Below are 10,184 nucleotides of genomic sequence, written 5' to 3' on the forward strand. Positions count from 1 at the left end.
TTCTAGAGTGTGTTTTCTGTCTCCAGAAGGGAAACTTAATGCTAATGGATTTCCAAACTTATGACCTCAAATTATTATTTTTTTAAGAATAGCATATGAGTTTCCTAGGGCTGCCATGACAAAGTAAACCAATTGGGTGGTCAAAACAACAGAAATTTAGTTTTTCATGGTTTTAGAGGCTGGAAATTAAAAAATCAAGGTGTTGGCAGGGCCGCGTGCTTTCTGGATGTTTTAGGGGGAGAGTCTGTTCCATGTCTTTTCCTTCAGCTTGTAGTGTGGCCAACGGTCCTTGGTGTTGGATGCTTGTAGATGCATGTCATGCTAGTATCTGGCTCTAACAGACACCACCTGAACTCTCTCCCTGTGTGTCCCTGTATCTCTTCTGTCTTCTGACAGCTGCACAGACACCAGCCATACTGGGATGAGGACCATCTTAATTGAACACAGCCTCTTCTTAACTTGATTACATCTGCAAAGACCCTATTTCCAAATAAGGTCATCTTCATAGGTAACAGGGATAAAGGCTCCAATGTATCTTTTTTGGGGACTCAATTCAACCCACAATGTATACTTATGAATACTCTCTAAAACCAGAACTCTAGTGAACTCATTTTACAAAATGCTGTCCCAGGAACTTGAACTGTAATTAGGATTCACTAACCAGCTACATGGTAAAACCCTTAAGTCAGGAGTTCTTAATGTGATATCAAGGGGTTTGTGCCCTTAGACAAGAAAAAAAAAATTCTACCTTTGTACTAAATTTCTCATTTCCTTTATTTATGAGTGTAGGCAACCAACCACAGCACTGTCAGTCATCCTTGGTCAGTAGAAGTCAGATATTTTCATCTCACACTACAGTTACTGCAGATGTCTTGGGATATTATTTATACTCAACACCACATCAGAATCACTGTTCTTATTAGACCTGATGATAGGTATTGTTATTTAATGTGTTAATAAGGAAACATATAGTACCATAAAACAAATTTTTATATTTGTTTTATATCTGTTTTAATATTTTGAGAACTGTATTTATTTATTTATGTATTTATTTGATTTGAGAGGTGGGGGGAGAAGGACAGAGAGAGAGAGAGAAGGAGAATCTTTAGCACGTTTCATGCTCAACACGGAGCCTGATGTGGGGCTGGATCCCATGAGCCTGGGATCATGACCTGAGCCAAAATCAAGAGCTGGATGGTCAACTGACTGAGCCACCCAGGAGCCTCTTGACAACTGTATTTAAACATCATTGGTTTCCTTTGTAACACTTTATGTTTTCATTTGCACATTTAAAAACACTACTCTGAGAAAGAGACTGTGGGCTTCACCAGACAGTCAAAGGCATCCATGGCCCAAAAGAGTTAGGAACCTCTGTTCTCTGTCATGGGTCCCATGACCTGAACAACCCAGCATCCATAGAAAGGTTTAGCTGACAGATGAACACTAGCAGAATCTTTACATTTGTACAAATAAAGAATTAATAAGCCAAACACAAATATTGGAAAACATTTTATTTGTAAATGGAATACCTAATTAGGGCAAAATATAAAATGAAAATATACACAGGTACAATAAGGTATCTTATACAATACTCTTCAATGATTATCACCTTGTACTGATTATTAATAGGTCACATTACCAAGGAAAGGTTTGTCTGGATATCAGGGTGTATTTTGGAAACTATATATGCATGAGTGTCTGAATAATTTCTAGGAAACACACATTTCTTTTTATGTGTGTTCAAATGTATCAAATAGTTGAATATATTCAACTATACTCCCTGAGAAAACTGGAAAGTCCCAGACAAACCAGGATAAAGCTCTGAGCTGCCTGAATGAGCATGGTCACGTTGCTGCCCACTGTCCTGACAGACGTCACTGTGCCTGAAGGTTTCCTCAGGACGTGTTACCCCAGGAGCACTTTGGCCTCATGAAAGCACAAGAGTGTCAAAGGCCAAATTCCAGCCTGGCCCTGCCTCTGAATCATCCTAGAACTAAGCATGTTGTCTAATCTTCGCAGCCTCTGTTTCCTCATCTGTGATAAATGGACACATTGGTGTGTGTCCTGCCTCTCTCTCAGGGATCCTGGGAGATTCAACTGAGATAATCGACGTAAAAGCACTTTGTAAACTGTAAAAGTGCTGTGTGGATATAAAGCGTAGAACGGCTCTTTAATTTTGCATGGCAACATAAAAATGGGTATCAATTGATAGACTTCTCTTGTATTATAAGAAGAATATTAGCCTGCCTCTTTTGGCCTTCCCCTCATGGCTTCTGTAGCCAGGGAAGACAGATGGGGCTTGGTGGGGAGTCAGCCAGCTGCGCAGGAGGTGGTCCCTATTATAGGGAGAGGGGAATTTGATATACATGAGGGATTTTGGGGTCTAGAATAGCAGAGCCTGTGGCAAGGCTCTGGCTTCCTGAGTCTTAGGCAGCTGCCATCGTGGTGGGGCTTGAAAGCCCATATAAAAGGACCTTCGATTGGGTCCCACAGGGCTTCACAAAGTCCCTGATGTTCCCAGCTTAAAAGGTACTCCTTTGTCAAGCCATTACACCTCCAAAAACCCTGTTTTGAAATGTTTATTAATTAACCTTATTGCAACCTTATTATACAAACCTTATGAGAATATCCATTTAATTTCATCTGATATCATCCACTGTAGAGCTCCATAATAAAGCATGAAAGTACTCTGAGGTTTGGACTCTTAGTTGTGTGCTCTTAGGCAAATCACTTATCTTCTTGAGGATCACTGCTCTCATCAATGAAATGAAGATTTTTGTCTTTTCCTCACATACTTCCTACAGGACTGTTGTTGGGATTATTGGAGGTAATGAAGGATAAATTGATTTTTGGACAGCAAAGCCCATTTGACAATGTGGAAGATAGTTTCATTACTGTTGTTGAAATAAACAAATGCATGGGTCTGCTTTTCAGTATGGCAGCTCACTGACAGTGAGGGAGACAGGTAGCAAAAAAGGTGCTTTCCACAGAGGTCCCATTGAGGTCAGGTGCTACAGTGAGAAACACTTGATATCCTGGGTATGGCCTTGGACTCTAAGGAATCTGGAGAGAGAATAAGTAGGGAAGAGAGAAAGCTAAATGGAAAATTCAAGACAACTTCATTTACTTTACATTTTGTTAGGTGCCAGCTTAGCCCACCACCGAGGCAGGTGATGAAGAAACAGAAACCTTCTCTAAGCTCCTATGCTCATGTTTCATACTCAGTAGGAAAATGGGCTACTGACAAAGGATAATAACAGAAAAACAGGTGGGGCAGGAGACACCCTTAAAAAACAAGGAAATAAGCTATGCACTGGGGCTGGCATTTTGGAGTGTACTGGCTGACTGGCAGCAGACAACCTAGGGTGGCCCCTAGGTGTGGTAGCTGATGGGACCAGTGGAACATCTGCCAGATCCAGCACTCAGGCCTTGGGAAAACTGACTTGTGCAATGGGACAAGACTTGAACCTTGCAACCAGGCTAGGTGAGGGCAAGCTTGATCCAAAGCGCTTCCTTCTTTGGTTGCCATGTGCCCCCTCGTGATTAGAAGGATTTGGGAAACTGCTTCTTCACGTATACTTTCTGTGATCCAGCGGGCACAGTAAAGACTGTGGCCCAAGCTCTGCCTGATTCTCTTCCCAGCAGACTGGGTGGCTGTAAGCAAGTTGCATCACCTCTCTGGGCTGCCTGTTCATTTTTATAAGCTGAGAAGATTGGCATAGATGAATTCTAGGACCCCTTCTATCTTGACATCAGTTTGTTCTATGATCCAAGACTGGTTTCTAAGGAACTCAAGAAAAAGTATGGCATATATGACTGGAGCCAGGGGGGTGGGGTTTAAAAATTGTCTGAAATTACAGAATCTTCACATTAAAAGCAAATACTGGTTAGTATGGCATGCCTCAAAAAATTAAACATAGAATTACCATAGGATCCAGAAATTCCACTTCTGGGTATTTACCTTAAATAACTGAAAGCAGAGACACACAATTACATTCCAACGTGCATAGCAGTGTTATTCACAACAGCCAAAAGGTGGAAACAACCCAAGTGTCCATTGAAGGATGAATGGAGACAAAATGTGATATATACATACAATGGGGATATTATTCAGCCTGAAAAAGGAAGGAAATTCTGACATATTCTACAACCTTGAGAACATTATACTAAGTGAAATAAGCCAGACACAAAAGGACAAATACTGTATGATTATACTTACATGAGGTACTTAGAATAGGCAAATTCATAGAGACAGACAGTAGAAGGGTGGTTACCAGAAGCTGAGAGAGAAGGAAATGGGCATTTATTGTTTAATGAGTACAGAATTTCAATTTAGGATTATTAAAAATTTCTGGAGATGGATGATGGTGATGGTTGCACAACAATGTGAATGTACTTAAGGCCACTGAACTGTACATTTAAACATAATTAATTTTATGTTATGTATATTTTATTATAATAAAAAACCATAAAATGGGAGAAGATATGTGTGACACATAAGCTGACGAAGGACTAGCATGTCAAATATAAAAAGAACTAAACCAAGTCAATAAGAAAAATAAATAACCCAATGGTAAAATGGGCTTAACTACTGGACAAGCAGAAAACCAAAGAAGAAATCCAAATGGACGATAAACATGAAAAGGCCCAATTTCATTAGTAATCAGGGAAATGCAAACTAAAACCATAATGAGATATTATATATGAGATAGGCAAAACCCAAAAATTCTGAAAATATTGACTGCCAACAAAAAATCTGGAGCAGCAGGAATGCTAGCGAAAGTTGCATACTGCTAATACCTCTTGGGAAAGCAGCTTGCATTATCTAGTGAGATTGAAATGGTCCAGCAATTCTCCTCTTAGGTACCCAGAGAAATTTAGGCAACTGTGCAGCAGGGTATAATAGACAAGGCTGCTCATGGCAGCATTGTTCACCTCAGCTGCATTAGGAAAAAATGCAAATACTCACCACCTGTAGAATAGATGCAAAAATTGGAATATGGTCAAATAATGGAATCCTATATAAAAAGTAAAATGGGCAAATGTATAGACACAAAACAAGAGGAGTGAATTTTCAGAACATAATATTGAGCAACAGAAGCAAGACAAAGCATACATTATGATCATTTTTTTTTTTCAGGTTGAAAAGCAGGTAAAATGGAACTCTGTATATCATTTGGGAATGTATACATAGGCGGCTACCTCAGGGGGTGTTTTGGGTTGAATGTTTGTATCCCCCTCCCCCCCAAAATTCATGTTGAAGCTCTAACTTCCAGTATTATGGTATTAGGTGGTAGGGCCTTTGGGAGGTAATTAGATTTAGGTGAGGTTGTGGGGGCAGAGCCCTCATGATGAGTTTGTAAGAAGAGACACCAGAGAGTTTGCTTCCTCTTCCCATCTATGCTGTATGAGGACACACAGTAAGAAGATGGCCATCTGCAAGCCAGGAAAGGAGTTCTCACCAGAACCCAACTGTGCCAGTGCCTTAATCTCAGACTTTCAGCTTCCAGAGCTATGAGAAATAAATATCTGTTGTTTAAGCCACTCAGTGTACAGTGTTTTGTTATAGCAGCCAAGACATACTAATATTTTGGTTGGGTGAGGGTTGGGTGTGTATGCATTTGGGAGAGGCCCAACGGGGGCTTCTGGGTACTAGCAATGAGCCCTCAAGGAGGGTTACACAGGAGTTTACTTTCTTATTATTCATTAAGCTTTATGTGTATGTTTTATTCATGTAAATGTATATAAATTTCAATGCAATAATTCACACTAAAAATAAAAAAAGAAGAAGTATATGGGGGTGTACCAGTGAGTAGCTTCCTGGTCGCCCAGTTTTGTGGGCATTGTGGCATGTCTTATGAGGAAACAGAGAACAGTAGTTAATTTGGCAAGACAGTCAGGTAAAGCTGGGGTGGAGGAGAAGAGAGGAGCATCTGAGAAAAGACAATAAAAATGAAACACTGATATTTTCAGGTTGAGAACAGAGGTTTTGAGGAGTTGTAATAGCATTTTGTTATTCATTTTACATTGCTTATTACCTAAACCACAATATGACAAATCTAATGCATTTTCCTTCTATGGTGACAGTCCCATTGAGTTCCTTCTCTAGCCCAGTCTTTGTATTTGGGAGGAAATGAGCATTTTTCTGGGTATTTGTAGGTATAATTTGAATGAAGGGAGAGAAAGGAATTGCATTTAAAAATAATCTTTCACAATATATAAAGCATAATAAAGGGAGGCATCTCTCAAAATCTTACAAAATATCAAGAAGACAAAAATATCTAAAACCTACTTCTACTTCCAAAACAATCCATAGGACCTGGAAAGCTCCCACAGAAACCTAGGCTTCATGCAATGGTGTTTGGAAACCCTGTTATAAAATGCACTGGGAGTGTGGGGGAGAAAGGGATGCTGAGTAATTCCTTACTCTAATAACACATTCTTCACAACTCTATAATAGCTTTGTTATATCTTGGAGCTGTTGACTCATAGGTCTGATGACTGAGATACTGAGAGAAGAGGAACAGTTCTTTTCTCCAATCCCTTCCCCCAGACCCCAAGGACAATTCTTTCATTTCATTTGTGTTAAATATGTGTTTGTTGAATTAAATTCTTAAAAGCATCTAAAGGAGGTCAAAGAGCTCTGAGAATTCAGAAAAAGGAGACTTTCTAAGGGATTATTTCTGACTGGGAGGTGGGAGAAGACTTTGTGAAAGGGAAAGAAGCTGAGCTAGACCTTGAAGAATAAATAAGCGTTGGGGATGCAGTTGGATTCAAGAGACAAAGTTGTAAAGGCACAAGGCAACAAGGACAAACATGTTTGGAGATTGAAGAGATGTTTGTTTGGCTGAGTCTGTGGAAAATTAGAGGGAGAGAGTTAAGAAAAGGAATTGAGGAGGCTCATGGTAGAACCAGAGACAGTGCACTTTGTTTTCTTCATAGGCAATGAGGAAGATGAATGATTTGATACAGAACTGTGCCTGGGTCAAAGGTATACAGCCTGGTGGCAGTATATAAGCTGGGTTGGACAAATGATTGGCTGCAGGCCAGGGAATGAGTTAAGGGGCTGGTACAGGAGGTCTAAGCTGGAGGTGAGAAAGGCCAGACAGACAGGGCTGGTAGAACATGGAAAGCAAGGGGCAAATGATATTCAAAGAAAAAAAATAGGTATTTGCTATAGAATGGACTGATGGGTATAGTGGATACAGCGATGGCTGAGGTTTTTAAAACCCAGTGACAAAGAATATGAGAGTGTCACAAATGGAAAAAGAAGCTGGTGTGCGTGGGCAGATAATGAGTTGTTTTCTACTTGTCAGTTCTGAGGTGCTGCTGGTGGGACATTGAAGTGGAAGCATCCCACAGCTGGAAATTTGGAACTGGAGGTCTGGAAAGAGGTGGGGGCTGAAGCAACAGTTTCAGAAAACAAAGACCTGGAAGTAAGCCCTGTATGTAGATTGGCTCCAGAGGGAAGAGTGTGGAGCAAGAGTAGACAAAGTTTGGCAGAGGTGCATGTTTAGGAAGAAGGAAAAAGAAGACATCATGAGCCAAAATCAAAGGATATATACATTTTTGTCATTCCATAGATGAAGAAATTATTTGGCTTTTAGCTGTATTCACTTAGCCCTGAGATTCCCATAGCCAGAGCTATTTATGCTCCAAATCAGGTTTGGGCCAATCCTGGGTTCTGTGAAGAAACCCATCATTTCTAGTTTTAGGTTGTTCCAAGAAGTTAACTTACTTGCTGAATAGGCTTCTGCTACACTATTTGTCTTTGTTGCAGGTTATAGCTAAAACCTATAACAGATGGGTGGTGGGGAGGAGGGGTGGATAAGCATTGTGAACAATAAATGCCTATAACTGCATGAAAAAGAACAATAAATAACCAATTAAAAGCTCTTAGTATGTGTCAGTCACTCTGCTAAGCATTTTGCAAGCATTATCCTACTTAATTTTTAATCCACCTGAGCAGATATCTTCCCATCTAAGAAGTAAGCTCACAAATCTAGTTAGCAGGTGTTGGAGTCCACGCAAGTCAATCCCAAAGCACTAGGTTTTAACTGCTACATTATCCTGAGAGAAAAAGAAAAGCAGGAACAAGAGTATAAACTCAAGAAAGATGAGAGTGAGGAAGCTTTCAAGAAACATTTGAAAATGTTCATTATCAAATCTACCTTGAACTGACAGGAAGAGAGGTCACCAAATCTATAAAATTAGTAGAAGTCTTTTACATCCTAAAAAGTAAAGGAGAGCTTAGGGTCCCCTAGAATTAATGACATTTTGATCCCATCTCCCCTAAAGATATGCAGAAGGCATCTCTGGGAAGAAGAGGTTTTGAGAATCATGAAATCTAAAACAAATCCTGAGAAGAGTGATGTCAGCAAGATGGCAGAATGGGAATTTCTTACTGTCATCCCTCCACAGGACATTGGTTTGACACTCACTCATGGATGAAAGTACTTTTGTGGGAGTCCAGAAGTCCAGTGAGGAAGTTCCAGCATTCTTTTGGATCAAAAAAAAAAAAATCAGAGATTGGGTGCATTGAAGAGGGTAAGATAAACATTTTCACTTTCCTGCATTACCCCTCTCCCAAGCTGGCATTGCTTAGTGCCAAGAGAGACTCCTTTGGCTTACATTTCTCTCATGGGGAAAGACAACAGTGTATGAATGGGCACCAACTTCCCCAGCTGTGCAGGATGCTTCTGAGGGTTTGGGAGAGGTTGGAGGTACAGCAACTGGGGATCAGAACTAATTAAGAGGATGCTATTAACTTCTTGCCATTCAGTCTAATAAATGCTTCACAGACTGCATCAGGAAGCCCACCCTCAAGACACTGAGTATGCCTCACCTGTGGTTCACCTAACTGGCTCATGTGCACTTCATGACGAAGTGTGAAGTGTGTTCAAGAAAGGAAAAGTTCTGAGAAAGCCTCAAAATCTTTAACTGGACAGACTGGTGAAGGTATTTCTTTCCCAAGACAGTTAGTAAAGACTGGAGGAGGTGACAGCTTCTTCAATGCAAAGACAACAGTGCAAGACTTCAAGGAACACACACACACACACACACACACACACACACACACACACAAGATAAAATAAAATGTGTTCCAGCAAAGGAACACAATAATTTTCCAGTAACCCACTCCAAAGAAATGGAGAATTGTCTGACAAAGAATTCATAATAATTGTTTAAGGAAGCTCAATGAACTACAAGAGAATACAGATAGAAAACTTAATGCAATCAGGAAAACAATATATGAACAAAATGAGAGGTTCAACAAGAGATGGAAATCATTAAAAAAACCCCAAAATTTGTAACTTAAGAATTCAATGTATGAAATTAAAAAAATGCAATAGAGAGCATCAATATCAGACTTGATCAAGCAAGGGAAAGAATCTGTGAACTCAAAGACAGGTCTTTTGAAATTATTCAGTCAGAAAACAAAAGAGAAAGAGAATGGAAAAGTGAAGAATGCCTATGTGAATTAGAGGACACCAAGAGGTGAAACAATATATGTATTATGAACAGCTCAGAAGAAGAATGGGGAGAAAGGGAGGGGAGACAGAGAGACAGAGAGACTGAGACAGAGAGAGACAGAGACAGAGACAGAGACACAGAGACACAGAGAAGGGGAAAGACAGCTTATTTAAAGGAATAATGGCTGAAAACTTTCCAAACCTGGGTAGAGAGATGGACATTCAGGTACATGAAGTACATAGGTCCCCAAAGAGATTCAACCCAAAGAGGATTTCACTGAGACACATGGTAATAAAACTCAAAAATCTAAGGCAAGAAACCTTTGAAAACAATAAAAGAAACTCATTGTATACAAAAGCACCCCCCATACACAAGATATCAGTGGATTTCTCAGATGAAACCTTATAGGTCAGAAGTGAGTGAGGTGTGCACCAAGAAGCATAAAATACCTAGAATAAATCTAACCAAAGATGTAAAGGATCTGTATGCTGAAAACTATAGAAAGCTTATGAAGGTAATTGAAGAAGATTTAAAGAAATGGAAAGACATTCCCTGCTCATGGATTGGAAGAATAAATATTGTCAAAATGTCAATACTACCCAAAGCTATCTACACATTCAATGCAATCCCAATCAAAATTGCACCAGCATTCTTCTCAAAACTAGAACAAGCAATCCTAAAATTCATATGGAACCACAAAAGGCCCCGAA

At 39.8% G+C, this 10,184-nt stretch overlaps 1 long non-coding RNA gene across 1 annotated transcript in view; it reads left to right on the forward strand.

Moving 5' to 3' along the window:
- The first annotated feature begins 7,128 nt into the window (after positions 1-7,128).
- The window catches only part of LOC121020502 (uncharacterized), a 12,792-nt gene continuing 9,736 nt past the window's right edge, over positions 7,129-10,184 (forward strand). Inside the window, exons 1-2 of the long non-coding RNA XR_005786165.1 lie at positions 7,129-7,394; positions 8,422-8,547. This is a non-coding gene — a long non-coding RNA (uncharacterized LOC121020502). The remainder of the gene's footprint in view (positions 7,395-8,421; positions 8,548-10,184) is intronic.

This window comes from Herpailurus yagouaroundi, unplaced genomic scaffold (genome assembly GCF_014898765.1).
Source record: "Herpailurus yagouaroundi ecotype Mexico unplaced genomic scaffold, PumYag 250, whole genome shotgun sequence".
Classification (NCBI taxonomy): domain Eukaryota; kingdom Metazoa; phylum Chordata; class Mammalia; order Carnivora; family Felidae; genus Herpailurus; species Herpailurus yagouaroundi.